This window comes from Cololabis saira, chromosome 4, assembly GCF_033807715.1.
Source record: "Cololabis saira isolate AMF1-May2022 chromosome 4, fColSai1.1, whole genome shotgun sequence".
Taxonomy (NCBI): Eukaryota; Metazoa; Chordata; class Actinopteri; order Beloniformes; family Belonidae; genus Cololabis; species Cololabis saira.
In genome coordinates, this window is record NC_084590.1 from 42,385,851 (window position 1) to 42,408,200 (window position 22,350).

At 38.6% G+C, this 22,350-nt stretch overlaps 12 non-coding genes across 12 annotated transcripts; all 12 read right to left on the bottom strand.

The window, feature by feature from the left end:
• Positions 1–679: 679 nt before the first annotated feature.
• Positions 680–843, bottom strand: LOC133442618 (U1 spliceosomal RNA). Its single transcript, XR_009782563.1, has one exon. It is a non-coding gene; the product is annotated as a U1 spliceosomal RNA (small nuclear RNA).
• Positions 844–7,312: 6,469 nt separating this feature from the next.
• Positions 7,313–7,503, bottom strand: LOC133442651 (U2 spliceosomal RNA). The gene has a single exon (XR_009782593.1). It is a non-coding gene; the product is annotated as a U2 spliceosomal RNA (small nuclear RNA).
• Positions 7,504–8,715: 1,212 nt separating this feature from the next.
• LOC133442619 (U1 spliceosomal RNA) lies at positions 8,716–8,879 on the bottom strand. Its single transcript, XR_009782564.1, has one exon. It is a non-coding gene; the product is annotated as a U1 spliceosomal RNA (small nuclear RNA).
• An 830-nt stretch (positions 8,880–9,709) lies between these two features.
• On the bottom strand, positions 9,710–9,900 carry LOC133442639 (U2 spliceosomal RNA). Its single transcript, XR_009782581.1, has one exon. It is a non-coding gene; the product is annotated as a U2 spliceosomal RNA (small nuclear RNA).
• A 1,367-nt stretch (positions 9,901–11,267) lies between these two features.
• LOC133442652 (U2 spliceosomal RNA) lies at positions 11,268–11,458 on the bottom strand. Its single transcript, XR_009782594.1, has one exon. It is a non-coding gene; the product is annotated as a U2 spliceosomal RNA (small nuclear RNA).
• A 1,212-nt stretch (positions 11,459–12,670) lies between these two features.
• Positions 12,671–12,834, bottom strand: LOC133442621 (U1 spliceosomal RNA). Its single transcript, XR_009782566.1, has one exon. It is a non-coding gene; the product is annotated as a U1 spliceosomal RNA (small nuclear RNA).
• Positions 12,835–13,663: 829 nt separating this feature from the next.
• Positions 13,664–13,854, bottom strand: LOC133442640 (U2 spliceosomal RNA). The gene has a single exon (XR_009782582.1). It is a non-coding gene; the product is annotated as a U2 spliceosomal RNA (small nuclear RNA).
• Positions 13,855–15,222: 1,368 nt separating this feature from the next.
• LOC133442653 (U2 spliceosomal RNA) lies at positions 15,223–15,413 on the bottom strand. The gene has a single exon (XR_009782595.1). It is a non-coding gene; the product is annotated as a U2 spliceosomal RNA (small nuclear RNA).
• A 1,188-nt stretch (positions 15,414–16,601) lies between these two features.
• On the bottom strand, positions 16,602–16,765 carry LOC133442622 (U1 spliceosomal RNA). Its single transcript, XR_009782567.1, has one exon. It is a non-coding gene; the product is annotated as a U1 spliceosomal RNA (small nuclear RNA).
• An 826-nt stretch (positions 16,766–17,591) lies between these two features.
• Positions 17,592–17,782, bottom strand: LOC133442641 (U2 spliceosomal RNA). Its single transcript, XR_009782583.1, has one exon. It is a non-coding gene; the product is annotated as a U2 spliceosomal RNA (small nuclear RNA).
• Positions 17,783–20,424: 2,642 nt separating this feature from the next.
• LOC133442623 (U1 spliceosomal RNA) lies at positions 20,425–20,588 on the bottom strand. Its single transcript, XR_009782568.1, has one exon. It is a non-coding gene; the product is annotated as a U1 spliceosomal RNA (small nuclear RNA).
• An 830-nt stretch (positions 20,589–21,418) lies between these two features.
• LOC133442642 (U2 spliceosomal RNA) lies at positions 21,419–21,609 on the bottom strand. Its single transcript, XR_009782584.1, has one exon. It is a non-coding gene; the product is annotated as a U2 spliceosomal RNA (small nuclear RNA).
• Between the last annotated feature and the right edge of the window lie 741 nt (positions 21,610–22,350).

Below are 22,350 nucleotides of genomic sequence, written 5' to 3' on the forward strand. Positions count from 1 at the left end.
TACATAAAAAAACAGTCAATAAAATGCAACGCATACAAAATTAAAGGCTTGTGTTTAAACTTTTGTTTAAGGTTAGTCAGTATACGAACATTTAAAACAAACAAAAAAAATGTTTTTATTTACCCAGGGGGAATAGTGTAGAAAACGTTTAAATTGTCATTTTAATTTAAGCATGCAACTTTTCTCTCACACTAATGCTCAGCTCGCAGTTTGGAAACTGGCACCTTGATCACTTGCACTTTGTTGGACCGCTCTTGCATCTACTTACTGAATCACTTACCGTGTATATATATTTATAGTAATTCATATACTGCTAATACCATCACTTCTTTTAATATTGTTTATACTGCTAAAAAACTATGGTTCCATACATCCATATTTAGAAAAATCTGTTGCACCAACTACGCCAAAACAAATTCCTTGTTACGTACTTGGAAAAAAACCTTTTTCTGATTCTGATATATACTCTTTCACATTACTGCCAATGTACTTCATGAGCACAGAAGATAATTCGTAGATAAATATCTATAATTCAAACATTAGTTATATTTACAAGTTTTAAGTGTAACACCCGGCAGAAACTATGTAACGGTTAACTATGAGAGGTATTGTATTGGCCAGCTATGGAACAATGTTATCACTTAAAACAGACAGTCAGGTTTTCATTGAACAGCTTTATCAGGGGAGAGCGCGAACGCAGTCCCCCACTACCAGAAATTATGCAGTCGAGATTCCCACATTTGGGGAATTCGCAAAGGTCAGCACAGCCGAAGTGCAATGGCTTAGCCTCGCCTTGGGTGAACCACCTTCTTGATCATGGTGTCTCCCCTGCCAGGTAAGTATGAGTTGTACACGTCACGGCTGGGGGAGTCTTTCACACACACACCCAACTCACTGACGGTGTCAACAATATAAACTAACTAAACCACAGGATACAAGGACCGGAACACTACACTATTTTAGTACAAACAACAAATGTGTGCTAAAGTCTGTGGATTCTGCACCTGGTGGAAGTGGGAGCAGGTGACAGCGGTGGTTGAAGCGGTTTGGCATCCAGTTGACGGTTGTACTAAAGTTATATGTTATTTTGTGTGAGAGTTGAATAAAGACTATAGTATATTGTTTAGTAGTAGGAATTAGGGGTGAAGGGGTGCCGACCGACGGCCTGTAAGGTCCGGAACGGTACCCTTTCTTCCTTTTTTTTTTTTTTTTTTTTTTTTTTCTTCTGATAGGGAGAATGTCTAAGAATAAAGCAGGGAATGATAGTGATAGGTATAGTAATTTAGAAGGAGGTATGAGGCAGGATAAAGCAGGGAAAGCGGCAGGTGGAAAGAAAGGTATGGAAAGGCAGGATCAGGGAAGAAAGGACAAGAAGAGGTTTAGACAGGCTAAGAGCGATTCTGATTCAGAGAAGGAATCAGAGCTGATGTTAAGTGAGGAGGAAGGAGTTGTGGAATCTGAGACTGAGAATAATGAAGGACAAAAACGGTTTAATGTGGTGGTTCGATTTGCAGGTGAGGGAGGAGTGGCAAAAATGAATCCGTTGCAGTTGACTAGAGAACTTAAAAAGAAATGTGGGGATATCAAATTTGCTAGGGTTTTAAACGATGGCAATCTGTTTATAGGATGTTCAGATGAGATTCAGGTGGCTGTTGTCAAACAATTCACTACGGTCGGTGAAAAAAAAGGTTGTGAAAGTTGTGCAGGTTGGAGAACAAAAATCCAAAAATACCAAAGGAGTCATTACTGGTGTGGCAGTAGACATGGGTGAGGAGGAGTTGAAGGAGAACTTGAATGCTCGTGGCATAGAAATAGTAAATGTGCACAGGATGACTAAAGGTACAGAAAAGGTAACAAGTGAAACGGTACTGGTAGAGTTTAAGGGTGAAGTAATTCCAGACAGAGTCTATTTAGGATTCGTGTGTTTTTATGTGAGAGCCTATATACCGAAACCGATGAGATGTTTCAAGTGTCAAAAATTTGGCCATATTGCTAAATATTGTAAAGAAAAAAGAAGGTGTGCAAGATGTACAGGGGACCATGAATATGGAGAATGTGGAGAAGAAACAAAACCAAAGTGCTGTAGCTGTGGGGGTGAACATAGTGTTACCTTTGGGAAATGTCCAACAATGAGGAAAGAAGTAGAGATTCAGAAAGTAAAAGTGTTGGAAAAGGTAACTTATGCACAAGCCCTGAAGAAGGTTGAGAAGAGAGATGAACCACAAAGACTGGTGGGGGTGGGAGATGGAGGTGGAGAACCAAGAGAGCAGAGGAGAGAGCAGTATCACAAAGACAAAGTCTGGGTGGATAAGAAACAATTGGTGGTGTTCATTACTGCAGCAATAAATTCTACAAGAATATCTACGTCGAGAACGACAAATATACAGATTATAGCAAAGGCAGCGATAGATCACTTGGGAATGAATGATTTGAATTGGGAGGAGATCCAAAGTGAAATTAATAGACAGAGCAGTAGCCAGGACCAAGCAAGGGATCATCTAAATCACGATGAAAATACTTCAGTGGAATGCTAGAAGTTTGGTGGCTAATGGACAAGAGTTCAAACATTATTTAAGAGAGATGGTTGAAAAGCCAGATGTAATATGTATCCAAGAAACTTTTTTGAAACCAGTATTAGATTTTGTTATTTATGGATATGTGGTAATAAGAAGAGACAGGGCTGAAGGTGAAGGCACGGGTGGAGGCGGTGCAGTGTTTATTAGACAAGATTTGTCATACAGAATATTAGAAATAGGAGTAGAACAGGAATATATTGTGTTGGAAGTATGGGAGATGGAGCAGAATATGGTAATAGTGAATTACTATAACCCATGCAAAACGTTGGAGTTGGAAAGATTACTTAGGATTAAAGGTATTGACAGGAATAATATTATTTGGTGTGCTGATTTTAATGCTCATAATACACTGTGGGGAGGAACACATACAGACATAAATGGCAGAGTCATAGAAGAGTTAATGGAGGAGATGGATCTTGTATGTTTGAATGATGGGAGGGGGACACGAGTCGATGTAAGAACAGGTAATGAGTCGGCATTAGATCTAACATTGGTGTCAGTACGATACGCAGGAATTAGTAAGTGGGTGATGACAGGAAAAACTTTAGGTAGTGACCATTATGTGATAATGTGTACAATAGGAGGAAGAGCAGAAGTGAATGCTGGAAATGGGTTACAGAAGTGGGTGTATAGTAAAGCGAAGTGGGATATATTTAAATCAGTAAGTGAAAAATTAATGGAATCTGTTGACTTGAATGGGGACATAGATACTATTAACAGTAATGTGACTGAAGCAATTATGTCTGCAGCAAGTCAAGCAATTCCAAAGAGTAAAAACAGGAGGAATAGGAAACTCGTCCCATGGTGGACAGAAGAGTGCTCAAAAGCGGTAAAAGCCCGGAACAAAGCATTTAAAAAAGTTAAAAGAGAGCATAATTATCACAGTCTGATAGAATATCAGAGGGCACAAGCAAAGGTAAGGAAGGTAATCAAACGAGCAAAGAGAGCAAGCTGGAGACACTTTTGTAGTGACATAGGGAGAACAACCCCGGTAGGAGAAGTTTGGGGGATGATAAGAAAGATGGGAGGAGACAGAAGGGAGTGGGAATATCCAGTTATCACCTCAGAAGAACAAACAGCAACAACTGATAAAGATAAAGCAGAGTTATTAGCTGAAGCTTTTGCAAAAGTACACAGTGTGGGAAACTTAACAGAGGAAGGGAGAACGAGAAGAGAAATGAACTTGAGTTATTATCCAGGAATATTAGATATGAGGGAAGATGGAGGGGGGAGTATGGATGACTGTCTTACAATGGCTGAGCTTGTGAGAGCGGTTAATAAAGCAAAACCTTCAGCTCCAGGTGGAGATCAGGTCAGCTATGTAATGTTGAAAAACCTTGGACCAAATGGGATGGCTAAAATGTTACATTTGTATAACAGAGTGTGGAAGGAAGGGAAGCTGCCAAGCGTGTGGAAGGAAGCAGTGGTAATTCCAATTAGGAAGCCTGGGAAAGATCCTTGTAAACCATCAAGCTACAGGCCGATTGCATTAACTTCCAATATGTGCAAGATTATGGAAAGAATGATTACAGAAAGATTAACTTACTACCTTGAGAAGAGAGGTTTGCTGACGAGCTGTCAAAGTGGTTTTAGAAAAGGTAGGAGTACTATGGATGCAGTAGTAAGACTTGAAAATGAGATTAGAAGGGCACAAGCAAATAAAGAATCAGTAGTGGTAGTCTTTTTTGATATTGAAAAAGCCTACGATATGATGTGGAGAGAAGGTTTGATGATCAAATTACATGGGATGGGAGTTGGAGGGAGAACCTTTAACTGGATAAAGAATTTTTTATTTGACAGGAAATTACAGGTCCGAATAGGATGTGAGATGTCGAACAAATATATGGTTGGGAATGGGACTCCGCAAGGGAGTGTTATTAGTCCTCTACTGTTCATAATCATGATAAATGATGTTTTTTCAAATTTTCCATCAGATATTGGTACTTCACTTTTTGCTGATGATGGGGCACTCTGGAAAAGAGGAAGGAATTTGGAGTATATAGTGAGTAAAGTTCAATCAGCAATTGATGGGGTAACAGAGTGGGGGTTGGATTGGGGATGTCGATTTTCTGTGGAAAAAACTCAGTCAGTTATTTTCACCAGGAAAAGAAGGGTGGAAGAGAAGCTATATATGTATGGAAAAGAGCTGGAAAGAGTTGGATCATTTAAATATTTGGGAGTGATATTTGACTCTAAATTGACGTGGGTAGACCACATAAAGAAAGTAGAGGACAAATGTAAAAAAGTAATAAATGTCTTGAGGTGTTTGACAGGAAGGGAATGGGGGGCAAGTTGTGCTTCGTTAAAGACAATCTATGTAGCTATGATAAGATCAGTTATTGACTATGGTTGCATTGTTTATGGATCAGCAGCAGCGTCCCTTTTAAAAAAGGTGGATATAATTCAAGCGAAGGCACTACGGATATGCAGTGGGGCTTTTAGAACAACTCCAGTATGTGCACTACAAGTAGAACTGGAAGATATGCCATTAGCATTAAGAAGAAAACAGTTGATGAGCAATTATTGGGCATCGTTACAGGGACATGGTGAGTCTCACCCTACAAAAAGAGTTTTAAAGGAGTGCTGGGAGTTTGGAAAAAGTAAGAAAGATAAGTTTGGTAGGGTGGGGAATGACATTGCTAAAGAGCTTGGTGTTGGGGAGATGAAGTTAAGTCCAACTGTGGTATATCCATTAATGCCCCCATGGAGGATGATATGGCCATATGTAGACTGGCATTTGTTGGAATTAAAGGGAAAGAGACAAGGGATTGATCTGGCAAATGCAGCAACTCAGTATTTAAAAACAGAGTACAGTGATTTTATTGAAATGTATACGGATGGAGCTAAACAACCGGAGACTGGAGTGACTGGTTTTGGAGTAGTTGTTCCTTCAAAGAGCATAGAAATGAATAGAAGAACTTCAGACCATTTAGCAGTCTACACAGTAGAGATGCTGGGTGTGCTTATAGCTTTAAAATGGGTGGAAAAGAGTCAAGTTAAAAAAATAGTGATTTGTACAGATTCATCTGCAGTTTTAACTAGTATGAGATTGTCTCATTCAAAGAGTCGTCAAGGTCTGCTGTATGAGGTCCTTCAGTCAGCCACAAGATCAGTTTTAAAGGGAAGTGACATTAAGTTTTTATGGGTCCCTGCTCATGTTGGAGTTAAGGGAAATGAGATGGCAGACAGGATGGCCAAGAAGGCAATACAGAAAACGGTGGTAGAAATGAATGTGAATATTAGCAAGTCTGAAGCTAAAAGTGTGATCTGGGAAAAAGTGAATTTAATGTGGCAAGAAAAATGGAGCAATGAGGTCAAAGGAAGGCATCTGTATAGTATTCAAGAGAGCACTAGAGTTAAAAGGGTGGGTAGTGGGAAAAGAAGAGAAGAAATCATATTGACAAGGCTAAGATTAGGGCATAGTGCCCTAAACAAAAACTTGAAGGTTGTAGGGAAACATCAGAATGGTTTGTGTGAAGAGTGTCAAGAGGATGAGACTATAGAGCAGGGGTCACCAACCCTGGTCCTTGAGGGCCGGTGTCCCTGCAGGTTTTAGATGTTTCCCTGCTTCATTGCACCATGATACAAGTGACTGTGTCATCAACAGAACTATCCAGACTTTAATGACAAGCTGGTAACGATCATTAATTAGAATCAGGTGTGTTAAAGCAGGGAAACATCTAAAACATGCAGGACACCGGCCCTCGAGGACCAGGGTTGGTGACCCCTGCTATAGAGCATGTTTTACTGAGTTGTGGGAGATATAAGATGGAAAGGGAAACTATGAATAATAAACTGATAGAATTGGAAGAACAGGAAATTAATATTAAAAGTATATTAGGAATGAAGAATAGGAAACATGTGAAGGCATTGCTTGAGTTTTTGAGAGACACTAGATTATTTGAAAGAATATAGTCAAACAGAGAATGAGGGTATGAATCAGTGTCAGTAGGCTGGACCATGAGAATGATCCAGAAGAGGGCGGTAATGCACCGGAGAACTGGATGCCAGCCGCCAATAAACCTGAAGAAGAAGAAGAAGAAGAATGTGTGCTAAAAGGTGACAATTGACAATGTTTTGATTATAAAAACTACAAAACAAACAGAAAACGGGCATTTCCCATAATGCATTGCTGAATCTACAAAGCAGCAGATTAAGAAATACCAGATTTCCTCCGATTATCCCCCACAGATGACCCACAACCCAACAAGAGGTTCAAGTGACACAAAACGGAACTAAACTGAAGATATACATCATTTGATTCACGTGTTATTTAAAAGAAGTGTATAAAACATACAAATCCTAGGTCTGTTTCTGCTCACAGTGCAGCTACTTCCTGTTTCTTTGTTCACCAGTGGTAAGAAGCTGCATGTCCTGCTTTTGCCACTTATTGATCTGGAGAGTGAACAACTCTGGCTGATTAATAATGGGATTTTAAGATGTTTTAATACAGTTCAAAACCACAAGTAGATGTTCCTATTAATCTGGTTACTGAACCTATGTTCTTACACGTAAAGAAAACCCCATTCTGCTGTTCACCAGGCTTTAAAACCACTTAGCGCTCTGTCCCCCTCCAGTGGAGAAAAAGTGAACTGTAGAACACAACCAACATGGAATAAACATCCATCCACTCATTTGCATCATCAGTGTCACAATTTCTACTTCAACCCGGAATAAAACCAAGTGAAGCTAAAAATCGTTAAGCTTGCCATATATATTTATATTGTACATGTATGGAGGAGTGCACCGTTCCTGGAGATACTGCAATACCAGGTCGATGCGTGGAGTGGACAGAGCAAGCCCCTATTCCATCTCCCTGTTCCAAAAATCAATTTAATATATGGTCCCCGGGTAGGGGACGTATCAGATATTAAACTGATAAGAACAGATACTACACTTGATCTTAGCCAAAAGGCCGAGAAGCGATAACCACAATGGTTTGGAGGAAACCTCCCCATTCCCGGCACCCTCGTTTAAACTCGTGGTTTAAAGAAAAAAAAAGAATGACATTTTATTTTATGAATAACAGTGATTACCACAAATCTAAATCCTGTAAAACTATTTTTTTAGTGTCTTTCGGCAAATTAAGTGAATTTAAATCCACAAACAAGCCGCCACAATTCTTCATGGCCTCGTGACACGCTACTGACCAATAGAAAAACGCTAAAGCGAAGTCTCTAGTCTAGGAAAACAGATTTTCTCACATTTAGGCTCACATTTACATCACACTTGTGTCTTAACTTTAATGCTGTTTATAGTGCATGTATGTTATGTCTTTGAGCTATAATATGACATATGTTATAACATATAGCATTAACCTATGCCGCTGAGATTAAAACTATTTCTTCGACGCTGCCCAAAACAAACAGAGCTCCTCCTGTGCCATTCTAGTGGAAGGGAGGATAAACTACACAACAATTCAACTGCAAATTACCTTTGGAGGGATAATTACATAAAAAAAACAGTCAATAAAATGCAACGCATACAAAATTAAAGACTTGTGTTTAAACTTTTGTTTAAGGTTAGTCAGTATACGAACATTTAAAAGAAACAAAAAAAATGTTTTTATTTACCCAGGGGGAATAGTGTAGAAAACGTTTAAATTGTCATTTTAATTTAAGCATGCAACTTTTCTCTCACACTAATGCTCAGCTCGCAGTTTGGAAACTGGCACCTTGATCACTTGCACTTTGTTGGACCGCTCTTGCATCTACTTACTGAATCACTTACCGTGTATATATATTTATAGTAATTCATATACTGCTAATACCATTACTTCTTTTAATATTGTTTATACTGCTAAAAAACTATGGTTCCATACATCCATATTTAGAAAAATCTGTTGCACCAACTACGCCAAAACAAATTCCTTGTATATCCAGTTACGTACTTGGAAAAAAAACCTTTTTCTGATTCTGATATATACTCTTTCACATTACTGCCAATGTACTTCATGAGCACAGAAGATAATTGGTAGATAAATATCTATAATTCAAACATTAGTTATATTTACAAGTTTTAAGTGTAACACCCGGCAGAAACTATGTAACGGTTAACTATGAGAGGTATTGTATTGGCCAGCTATGGAACAATGTTATCAATTAAAACAGACAGTTAGGTTTTCATTGAACAGCTTTATCAGGGGAGAGCGCGAACGCAGTCCCCCACTACCAGAAATTATGCAGTCGAGATTCCCACATTTGGGGAATTCGCAAAGGTCAGCACAGCCGAAGTGCAATGGCTTAGCCTCGCCTTGGGTGAACCACCTTCTTGATCATGGTGTCTCCCCTGCCAGGTAAGTATGAGTTGTACACGTCACGGCTGGGGGAGTGTTTCACACACACACCAAACTCACTGACGGTGTCAAAAATATAAACTAACTAAACCACAAGATACAGGGACCGGAACACTTCACTATTTTAGTACAAACAACGAATGTGTGCTAAAAGGTGACAATTGACAATGTTTTGATTATAAAAACTACAAAACAAACAGAAAACGGGTATTTCCCATAATGCATTGCTGAATCTACAAAGCAGCAGATAAAGAAATACCAGATTTCCTCCGATTATCCCCCACAGATGACCCACAACCCAACAAGAGGTTCAAGTGACACAAAACAGAACTAAACTGAAGATATACATCATTTGATTCACGTGTTATTTAAAAGAAGTGTATAAAACATACAAATCCTAGGTCTGTTTCTGCTCACAGTGCAGCTACTTCCTGTTTCTTTGTTCACCAGTGGTAAGAAGCTGCATGTCCTGCTTTTGCCACTTATTGATCTGGAGAGTGAACAACTCTGGCTGATTAATAATGCGATTTTAAGATGTTTTAATACAGTTCAAAACCACAAGTAGATGTTCCTATTAATCTGGTTACTGAACCTATGTTCTTACACGTAAAGAAAACCCCGTTCTGCTGTTCACCAGGCTTTAAAACCACTTAGTGCTCTGTAGCCCTCTAGTGGAGAAAGGAGTGAACTGCAGAACACAACCAACATGGAATAAACATCCATCCACTCATTTTCATCATCAGTGTCACAATTTCTACTTCAGCTTCTACCCGGAATAAAACCAAGTGAAGCTAAATATCGTTTAGCTTGCCATATATTTTTATATTGTACATGTTAGGAGGAGTGCACCGTTCCTGGAGATACTGCAATACCAGGTCGATGCGTGGAGTGGACGGAGCAAGCCCCTATTCCATCTCCCTGTTCCAAAAATCAATTTAATATATGGTCCCCGGGTAGGGGACGTATCAGATATTAAACTGATAAGAACAGATACTACACTTGATCTTAGCCAAAAGGCCGAGAAGCGATACCCACAATGGTTTGGAGGAAACCTCCCAATTCCCGGCACCCTCGTTTAAACACATGGTTTAAAGAAAAAAAAAGAATGACATTTTATTATATGAATAACAGTGATTACCACAAATGTAAATCCTTTGTAAAACTATTTTTTTAGTGTCTTTCGGCAAATTAAGTGAATTTAAATCTACAAACAAGCCGCCACAATTCTTCATGGCCTCGTGACACGCTACTGACCAATAGAAAAACGCTAAAGCGAAGTCTCTAGTCTAGGAAAACAGATTTTCTCACATTTAGGCTCACATTTACATCACACTTGTGTCTTAACTTTAATGCTGTTTATAGTGCATGTATGTTATGTCTTTGAGCTATAATATGACATATGTTATAACTTATAGCATTAACCTATGCCGCTGAGATTTAAACTATTTCTTCAACGCTGCCCAAAACAAACAGAGCTCCTCCTGTGCCATTCTAGTGGAAGGGAGGATAAACTACACAACAATTCAACTGCAAATTACCTTTGGAGGGATAATTACATAAAAAAACAGTCAATAAAATGCAACGCATACAAAATTAAAGGCTTGTGTTTAAACTTTTGTTTAAGGTTAGTCAGTATACGAACATTTAAAACAAACAAAAACATTTTTTTTTATTTACCGAGGGGGAATAGTGTAGAAAACGTTTAAATTGTCATTTTAATTTAAGCAGGCAACTTTTCTCTCACACTAATGCTCAGCTCGCAGTTTGGAAACTGGCACCTTGATCACTTGCACTTTGTTGGACCGCTCTTGCATCTACTTACTGAATCACTTACCGTGTATATATATTTATAGTAATTCATATACTGCTAATACCATTACTTCTTTTAATATTGTTTATACTGCTAAAAAACTATGGTTCCATACATCCATATTTAGAAAAATCTGTTGCACCAACTACGCCAAAACAAATTCCTTGTTACGTACTTGGAAAAAAACCTGATTCTGATTCTGATATATACTCTTTCACATTACTGCCAATGTACTTCATGAGCACAGAAGATAATTCGTAGATAAATATCTATATAATGGGATTTTAAGATGTTTTAATACAGTTCAAAACCACAAGTAGATGTTCCTATTAATCTGGTTACTGAACCTATGTTCTTACACGTAAAGAAAACCCCATTCTGCTGTTCACCAGGCTTTAAAACCACTTAGCGCTCTGTCCCCCTCTAGTGGAGAAAAAGTGAACTGTAGAACACAACCAACATGGAATAAACATCCATCCACTCATTTGCATCATCAGTGTCACAATTTCTACTTCAACCCGGAATAAAACCAAGTGAAGCTAAAAATCGTTAAGCTTGCCATATATATTTATATTGTACATGTATGGAGGAGTGCACCGTTCCTGGAGATACTGCAATACCAGGTCGATGCGTGGAGTGGACAGAGCAAGCCCCTATTCCATCTCCCTGTTCCAAAAATCAATTTAATATATGGTCCCCGGGTAGGGGACGTATCAGATATTAAACTGATAAGAACAGATACTACACTTGATCTTAGCCAAAAGGCCGAGAAGCGATAACCACAATGGTTTGGAGGAAACCTCCCCATTCCCGGCACCCTCGTTTAAACTCGTGGTTTAAAGAAAAAAAAAGAATGACATTTTATTTTATGAATAACAGTGATTACCACAAATCTAAATCCTGTAAAACTATTTTTTTAGTGTCTTTCGGCAAATTAAGTGAATTTAAATCCACAAACAAGCCGCCACAATTCTTCATGGCCTCGTGACACGCTACTGACCAATAGAAAAACGCTAAAGCGAAGTCTCTAGTCTAGGAAAACAGATTTTCTCACATTTAGGCTCACATTTACATCACACTTGTGTCTTAACTTTAATGCTGTTTATAGTGCATGTATGTTATGTCTTTGAGCTATAATATGACATATGTTATAACATATAGCATTAACCTATGCCGCTGAGATTAAAACTATTTCTTCGACGCTGCCCAAAACAAACAGAGCTCCTCCTGTGCCATTCTAGTGGAAGGGAGGATAAACTACACAACAATTCAACTGCAAATTACCTTTGGAGGGATAATTACATAAAAAAAACAGTCAATAAAATGCAACGCATACAAAATTAAAGACTTGTGTTTAAACTTTTGTTTAAGGTTAGTCAGTATACGAACATTTAAAAGAAACAAAAAAAATGTTTTTATTTACCCAGGGGGAATAGTGTAGAAAACGTTTAAATTGTCATTTTAATTTAAGCATGCAACTTTTCTCTCACACTAATGCTCAGCTCGCAGTTTGGAAACTGGCACCTTGATCACTTGCACTTTGTTGGACCGCTCTTGCATCTACTTACTGAATCACTTACCGTGTATATATATTTATAGTAATTCATATACTGCTAATACCATTACTTCTTTTAATATTGTTTATACTGCTAAAAAACTATGGTTCCATACATCCATATTTAGAAAAATCTGTTGCACCAACTACGCCAAAACAAATTCCTTGTATATCCAGTTACGTACTTGGAAAAAAAACCTTTTTCTGATTCTGATATATACTCTTTCACATTACTGCCAATGTACTTCATGAGCACAGAAGATAATTGGTAGATAAATATCTATAATTCAAACATTAGTTATATTTACAAGTTTTAAGTGTAACACCCGGCAGAAACTATGTAACGGTTAACTATGAGAGGTATTGTATTGGCCAACTATGGAACAATGTTACCACTTAAAACAGACAGTTAGGTTTTCATTGAACAGCTTTATCAGGGGAGAGCGCGAACGCAGTCCCCCACTACCAGAAATTATGCAGTCGAGATTCCCACATTTGGGGAATTCGCAAAGGTCAGCACAGCCGAAGTGCAATGGCTTAGCCTCGCCTTGGGTGAACCACCTTCTTGATCATGGTGTCTCCCCTGCCAGGTAAGTATGAGTTGTAGACGTCACGGCTGGGGGAGTGTTTCACACACACACCAAACTCACTGACGGTGTCAAAAATATAAACTAACTAAACCACAAGATACAGGGACCGGAACACTTCACTATTTTAGTACAAACAACGAATGTGTGCTAAAAGGTGACAATTGACAATGTTTTGATTATAAAAACTACAAAACAAACAGAAAACGGGTATTTCCCATAATGCATTGCTGAATCTACAAAGCAGCAGATAAAGAAATACCAGATTTCCTCCGATTATCCCCCACAGATGACCCACAACCCAACAAGAGGTTCAAGTGACACAAAACAGAACTAAACTGAAGATATACATCATTTGATTCACGTGTTATTTAAAAGAAGTGTATAAAACATACAAATCCTAGGTCTGTTTCTGCTCACAGTGCAGCTACTTCCTGTTTCTTTGTTCACCAGTGGTAAGAAGCTGCATGTCCTGCTTTTCCACTTATTGATCTGGAGAGTGAACAACTCTGGCTGATTAATAATGCGATTTTAAGATGTTTTAATACAGTTCAAAACCACAAGTAGATGTTCCTATTAATCTGGTTACTGAACCTATGTTCTTACACGTAAAGAAAACCCCGTTCTGCTGTTCACCAGGCTTTAAAACCACTTAGCGCTCTGTAACCCTCTAGTGGAGAAAGGAGTGAACTGCAGAACACAACCAACATGGAATAAACATCCATCCACTCATTTTCATCATCAGTGTCACAATTTCTACTTCAGCTTCTACCCGGAATAAAACCAAGTGAAGCTAAATATCGTTTAGCTTGCCATATATTTTTATATTGTACATGTTAGGAGGAGTGCACCGTTCCTGGAGATACTGCAATACCAGGTCGATGCGTGGAGTGGACGGAGCAAGCCCCTATTCCATCTCCCTGTTCCAAAAATCAATTTAATATATGGTCCCCGGGTAGGGGACGTATCAGATATTAAACTGATAAGAACAGATACTACACTTGATCTTAGCCAAAAGGCCGAGAAGCGATACCCACAATGGTTTGGAGGAAACCTCCCAATTCCCGGCACCCTCGTTTAAACACATGGTTTAAAGAAAAAAAAAGAATGACATTTTATTATATGAATAACAGTGATTACCACAAATGTAAATCCTTTGTAAAACTATTTTTTTAGTGTCTTTCGGCAAATTAAGTGAATTTAAATCTACAAACAAGCCGCCACAATTCTTCATGGCCTCGTGACACGCTACTGACCAATAGAAAAACGCTAAAGCCTGAAGTCTCTAGTCTAGAAAAACAGATTTTCTCACATTTAGGCTTAAATATACAACACACTTGTGTCTTAACTTTAATGCTGTTTATAGTGCATGTATGTTATGTCTTTGAGCTATAATATGATATATGTTATAACTTATAGCATTAACCTATGCCGCTGAGATTTAAACTATTTCTTCAACGCTGCCCAAAACAAACAGAGCTCCTCCTGTGCCATTCTAGTGGAAGGGAGGATAAACTACACAACAATTCAACTGCAAATTACCTTTGGAGGGATAATTACATAAAAAAACAGTCAATAAAATGCAACGCATACAAAATTAAAGGCTTGTGTTTAAACTTTTGTTTAAGGTTAGTCAGTATACGAACATTTAAAACAAACAAAAACATTTTTTTTTATTTACCGAGGGGGAATAGTGTACAAACGTTTAAATTGTCATTTTAATTTAAGCAGGCAACTTTTCTCTCACACTAATGCTCAGCTCGCAGTTTGGAAACTGGCACCTTGATCACTTGCACTTTGTTGGACCGCTCTTGCATCTACTTACTGAATCACTTACCGTGTATATATATTTATAGTAATTCATATACTGCTAATACCATTACTTCTTTTAATATTGTTTATACTGCTAAAAAACTATGGTTCCATACATCCATATTTAGAAAAATCTGTTGCACCAACTACGCCAAAACAAATTCCTTGTTACGTACTTGGAAAAAAACCTGATTCTGATTCTGATATATACTCTTTCACATTACTGCCAATGTACTTCATGAGCACAGAAGATAATTCGTAGATAAATATCTATATAATGGGATTTTAAGATGTTTTAATACAGTTCAAAACCACAAGTAGATGTTCCTATTAATCTGGTTACTGAACCTATGTTCTTACACGTAAAGAAAACCCCATTCTGCTGTTCACCAGGCTTTAAAACCACTTAGCGCTCTGTCCCCCTCTAGTGGAGAAAAAGTGAACTGTAGAACACAACCAACATGGAATAAACATCCATCCACTCATTTGCATCATCAGTGTCACAATTTCTACTTCAACCCGGAATAAAACCAAGTGAAGCTAAAAATCGTTAAGCTTGCCATATATATTTATATTGTACATGTATGGAGGAGTGCACCGTTCCTGGAGATACTGCAATACCAGGTCGATGCGTGGAGTGGACAGAGCAAGCCCCTATTCCATCTCCCTGTTCCAAAAATCAATTTAATATATGGTCCCCGGGTAGGGGACGTATCAGATATTAAACTGATAAGAACAGATACTACACTTGATCTTAGCCAAAAGGCCGAGAAGCGATAACCACAATGGTTTGGAGGAAACCTCCCCATTCCCGGCACCCTCGTTTAAACTCGTGGTTTAAAGAAAAAAAAAGAATGACATTTTATTTTATGAATAACAGTGATTACCACAAATCTAAATCCTGTAAAACTATTTTTTTAGTGTCTTTCGGCAAATTAAGTGAATTTAAATCCACAAACAAGCCGCCACAATTCTTCATGGCCTCGTGACACGCTACTGACCAATAGAAAAACGCTAAAGCGAAGTCTCTAGTCTAGGAAAACAGATTTTCTCACATTTAGGCTCACATTTACATCACACTTGTGTCTTAACTTTAATGCTGTTTATAGTGCATGTATGTTATGTCTTTGAGCTATAATATGACATATGTTATAACATATAGCATTAACCTATGCCGCTGAGATTAAAACTATTTCTTCGACGCTGCCCAAAACAAACAGAGCTCCTCCTGTGCCATTCTAGTGGAAGGGAGGATAAACTACACAACAATTCAACTGCAAATTACCTTTGGAGGGATAATTACATAAAAAAAACAGTCAATAAAATGCAACGCATACAAAATTAAAGACTTGTGTTTAAACTTTTGTTTAAGGTTAGTCAGTATACGAACATTTAAAAGAAACAAAAAAAATGTTTTTATTTACCCAGGGGGAATAGTGTAGAAAACGTTTAAATTGTCATTTTAATTTAAGCATGCAACTTTTCTCTCACACTAATGCTCAGCTCGCAGTTTGGAAACTGGCACCTTGATCACTTGCACTTTGTTGGACCGCTCTTGCATCTACTTACTGAATCACTTACCGTGTATATATATTTATAGTAATTCATATACTGCTAATACCATTACTTCTTTTAATATTGTTTATACTGCTAAAAAACTATGGTTCCATACATCCATATTTAGAAAAATCTGTTGCACCAACTACGCCAAAACAAATTCCTTGTATATCCAGTTACGTACTTGGAAAAAACCTTTTTCTGATTCTGATATATACTCTTTCACATTACTGCCAATGTACTTCATGAGCACAGAAGATAATTCGTAGATAAATATGTATAATTCAAACATTAGTTATTTACAGGGGTGCACACAAGCTGGGACTCCAGGGATAGTCTACTGCACGTTAGCTATGGAACAATAATATCACTTAAAATAGACAGTTAGGTTTTCATTGAACAGCTTTATCAGGGGAGAGCGCGAACGCAGTCCCCCACTACCAGAAATTATGCAGTCGAGATTCCCACATTTGGGGAATTCGCAAAGGTCAGCACAGCCGAAGTGCAATGGCTTAGCCTCGCCTTGGGTGAACCACCTTCTTGATCATGGTGTCTCCCCTGCCAGGTAAGTATGAGTTGTACACGTCACGGCTGGGGGAGTGTTTCACACACACACCAAACTCACTGACGGTGTCGACAATATAAACTAACTAAACCACAAGATACAGGGACCGGAACACTTCACTATTTTAGTACAAACAACCAATGTGTGCTAAAAGGTGACAATTGACAATGTTTTGATTATAAAAACTACAAAACAAACAGAAAACGGGTATTTCCCATAATGCATTGCTGAATCTACAAAGCAGCAGATAAAGAAATACCAGATTTCCTCCGATTATCCCCCACAGATGACCCACACCCCAACAAGAGGTTCAAGTGACACAAAACGGAACTAAACTGAAGATATACATCATTTGATTCACGTGTTATTTAAAAGAAGTGTATAAAACATACAAATCCTAGGTCTGTTTCTGCTCACAGTGCAGCTACTTCCTGTTTCTTTGTTCACCAGTGGTAGGAAGCTGCATGTCCTGCTTTTGCCACCTATTGATCTGGAGAGTGAACAACTCTGGCTGATTAATCATGATTAAGATGTTTTAATACAGTTCAAAACCACAAGTAGATGTTCCTATTAATCTGGTTACTGAACCTATGTTCTTACACGTAAAGAAAACCCCGTTCTGCTGTTCACCAGGCTTTAAAACCACTTAGCGCTCTGTAGCCCTCTAGTGGAGAAAGGAGTGAACTGCAGAACACAACCAACATGGAATAAACATCCATTCACTCATTTTCATCATCAGTGTCACAATTTCTACTTCAGCTTCTACCTGGAATAAAACCAAGTGAAGTTAAATATCGTTTAGCTTGCCATATATTTTTATATTGTACATGTTAGGAGGAGTGCACCGTTCCTGGAGATACTGCAATACCAGGTCGATGCGTGGAGTGGACGGAGCAAGCCCCTATTCCATCTCCCTGTTCCAAAAATCAATTTAATATATGGTCCCCGGGTAGGGGACGTATCAGATATTAAACTGATAAGAACAGATACTACACTTGATCTTAGCCAAAAGGCCGAGAAGCGATAACCACAATGGTTTGGAGGAAACCTCCCCATTCCCGGCACCCTCGTTTAAACTCGTGGTTTAAAGAAAAAAAAAGAATGACATTTTATTTTATGAATAACAGTGATTATCACAAATCTAAATCCTGTAAAACTATTTTTTTAGTGTCTTTCGGCAAATTAAGTGAATTTAAATCCACAAACAAGCCGCCACAATTCTTCATGGCCTCGTGACACGCTACTGACCAATAGAAAAACGCTAAAGCGAAGTCTCTAGTCTAGGAAAACAGATTTTCTCACATTTAGCCTCACATTTACATCACACTTGTGTCTTAACTTTAATGCTGTTTATAGTGCATGTATGTTATGTCTTTGAGCTATAATATGATATATGTTATAACTTATAGCATTAACCTATGCCGCTGAGATTTAAACTATTTCTTTGACGCTGCCCAAAACAAACAGAGCTCCTCCTGTGCCATTCTAGTGGAAGGGAGGATAAACTACACAACAATTCAACTGCAAATTACCTTTGGAGGGATAATTACATAAAAAAAACAGTCAATAAAATGCAACGCATACAAAATTAAAGACTTGTGTTTAAACTTTTGTTTAAGGTTAGTCAGTATACGAACATTTAAAACAAACAAAAAAAATGTATTTACCGAGGGGGAATAGTGTAGAAAACGTTTAAATTGTCATTTTAATTTAAGCATGCAACTTTTCTCTCACACTAATGCTCAGCTCGCAGTTTGGAAACTGGCACCTTGATCACTTGCACTTTGTTGGATCGCTCTTGCGTCTACTTACTGAATCACTTACCGTGTATTAGGGGTGGGCGATATGACCTAAAATTAATATCACGGTATTTTTCCTCTTTTGAACGGTGACGGTATAATATCACGGTATTTTTTGGTACGTTTTGGGAGGAGTAGCCTGTCCTGTCCCTTTATGTGAATAAGGTTAATATTTGTATAATATAATAAGTAAATGGTAGTATCCTTATCAAAAAGAGACATGGGAGAGTATTATGCATTCTCAACATATTTATTTGGCAAAAAAACTAAAGATCTTACATATATATATATATTATATTTATTTTTATTATATTATATTTTAAATATTTTGTAAACCTGTCTTAAAATGTAATACTGGACCTCGGTTGGGCTGGTGGAAAATGTCCCTTAATTTTAAATCCAAAACTTGACAGGTTTATGCCATGAGTATTCATATACAGTAATCTCTTGTTTTTCGAGAGGGTTACATTCCAAAAAGAACCCGTGATAAGTGATATTCACATAGTAGCAACCTTTTTTTTTTTTACAATTATTATACAAAGCTTCAAATTGCGGAGTTCAGCACCGCCTCGCACGTATTTCCCTGCTCTTCTGAGCTGCTGCATGCCGACTCGCGCTGCAGCGTCTTTTTCTTCTAAAGCCCGCGGTACAGGTGTGTTTTTTCGAGAGAAGAACATGGTTATGGGTATTTTTTTTGTCACTCTTTTTTTCTTCTGGGCAAAAAGATTCTTTTAAACCGACATTCATGAATTTTTTCTCCATCTTGAAGTCTGTGATTCGTATTCCAGCAGGTTGAAACAGCGCTCTGCGCTCCGCTGCCGTCAAAGACCCGCCCAGCTCTACTTCTGATTGGCTAGTGTTAGTTTGGCTGAGCGCCAGAGCTGCTTTCCTCTCATTCCATTGGTAGACGAACTCTGTTGACTCAAACTTTTTTTTCTCTCTCAAACCTTTTTTTTTTTTTTTTTTTTTAAAGCAGTCAAACTCGCACGCCGAGAAAAAAAACTCCGTACGCCGGAGATCCAGCACGGTGCCGGAATACTTAAAGCCCTGCATTTCTTACTACTCTTGTCGTAAGGTGTAGCAGCAGTAAACGATGCTTGCATTGAAAGCTGTTTAGTCTTGGGATGTGCTCCGCTGGTGCTGCTCAGCAGCACCAGCGGAGCAGCGGTCCCAGCGGGACCAGCTGCTGGTCCCACTTGCGCTCGTTTTGGCCCGGGTTGCCTCTTCATATTCACGGGCGTGCGTGTTTTTTAAGTGATGAAACAGGTTGCTTGTGTTTCCACCTCTTGCTGTCACAACACGGCAGCAAACCTTGCATATCACCGACGTTTTTAATGCCTTATTTAGGCTTATTATTTTATAATTGATTTATTACGGTATTGACGGTATTGCAAAATCCATGTCGTGGCGCAGTGTCACACCGGTGATGACTATGACACCGGTGTACCGCCCACCCCTACCGTGTATATATATTTATAGTAACTCATGTACTGCTAATACCACTACTTCTTTTAATATTGTTTCTACTGCTAAAAAACTATGGTTCCATACATCCATATTTAGAAAAATCTGTTGCACCAACTACGCCAAAACAAATTCCTTGTATATCCAGTTACGTACTTGGAAAAAAACCTTTTTCTGATTCTGATATATACTCTATCATATTACTGCCAATGTACTTCATGAGCACAGAAGATATTTCGTAGATAAATATCTATAATTCAAACATTAGTTATATTTACAAGTTTTAAGTGTAACACCCGGCAGAAACTATGTAACGGTTAACTATGAGAAGTATTGTATTGGCCAGCTATGGAACAATGTTATCACTTAAAACAGACAGTTAGGTTTTCATTGAACAGTTAGATCAGGGGAGAGCGCGAACGCAGTCCCCCACTACCAGAAATTATGCAGTCGAGATTCCCACATTTGGGGAATTCGCAAAGGTCAGCACAGCCGAAGTGCAATGGCTTAGCCTCGCCTTGGGTGAACCACCTTCTTGATCATGGTGTCTCCCCTGCCAGGTAAGTATGAGTTGTACACGTCACGGCTGGGCGAGTGTTTCAAACACACACCAAACTCACTGACGGTGTCGACAATATAAACTAACTAAACCACAAGATACAGGGACCGGAACACTTCACTATTTTAGTACAAACAACGAATGTGTGCTAAAAGGTGACAATTGATGATGTTTTGATTATAAAAACTACAAAACAAACAGAAAACGGGTATTTCCCATAATGCATTGCTGAATCTACAAAGCAGCAGATAAAGAAATACCAGATTTCCTCCGATTATCCCCCACAGATGACCCACAACCCAACAAGAGGTTCAAGTGACACAAAGCGGAACTAAACTGAAGATATACATCACTTGATTCACGTGTTATTTAAAAGAAGTGTATAAAACATACAAATCCTAGGTCTGTTTCTGCTCACAGTGCAGCTACTTCCTGTTTCTTTGTTCACCAGTGGTAAGAAGCTGCATGTCCTGCTTTTGCCACCTATTGATCTGGAGAGTGAACAACTCTGGCTGATTAATAATGGGATTTTAAGATGTTTTAATACAGTTCAAAACCACAAGTAGATGTTCCTATTAATCTGGTTACTGAACCTATGTTCTTACACGTAAAGAAAACCCCGTTCTGCTGTTCACCAGGCTTTAAAACCACTTAGCGCTCTGTAGCCCTCTAGTGGAGAAAGGAGTGAACTGCAAAACACAACCAACATGGAATAAACATCCATCCACTCATTTTCATCATCAGTGTCACAATTTCTACTTCAGCTTCTACCCAGAATAAAACCAAATGAAGCTAAATATCGTTTAGCTTGCCATATATTTTTATATTGTACATGTTAGGAGGAGTGCACCGTTCCTGGAGATACTGCAATACCAGGTCGATGCGTGGAGTGGACGGAGCAAGCCCCTATTCCATCTCCCTGTTCCAAAAATCAATTTAATATATGGTCCCCGGGTAGGGGACGTATCAGATATTAAACTGATAAGAACAGATACTACACTTGATCTTAGCCAAAAGGCCGAGAAGCGATAACCACAATGGTTTGGAGGAAACCTCCCCATTCCCGGCACCCTCGTTTAAACTCGTGGTTTAAAGAAAAAAAAAGGAATGACATTGGCCGGGTTTCCCAGATCAGTTAAGTAGTTCTTAACAGCGAAAGACTTCTTTCAAACCTTCTTAAGGAGCCTGTGAAAGAAAATCGCGTTTCCCAGAGTCGCTCTTAGCTTAAGTATCTCTTTCATTAAGAAGGAAATGAAAGATGCTGCTGACCCAGTCTTTACAACCATCTTAGTGAACAAAGACTCACAGATCCAGCCGCGTCAGGCAAATCAATATCACACCAAGCAATGAGATATTAAAACAATGCACCCCGCACAAGTTTTGATCTATTTTATACTTTAGATTTATATTGTTTAGCATTTATTGGTGACAGCAAAGGGGGGAAAAAAAAGAAAAATAAGGAATAACAAGTGTGTTCCTGTATATGCTTTATGCATTACGCACAAATAAAACGATCATCATGAATATCATTTATTTGATGATTTGGCTGCTATAAAGCATGTTCTTGCTGCAAATCAACCGCGTCACCGTGCGCGAAGCAGAACTGTTTTTATGAACGCATTCGTGCGTCAGCACTTCAGTCCCCTGGACGTGTGTCGGACCGGGCTGTCCAGGCAGCCGGGACACCGATCCTCCTGCGCCGCGCCCGAGCGCATCTATGTGATGACAGGGAAGCAGCAGCTGATCAACGGGATCCTTTGATGAATCGTTC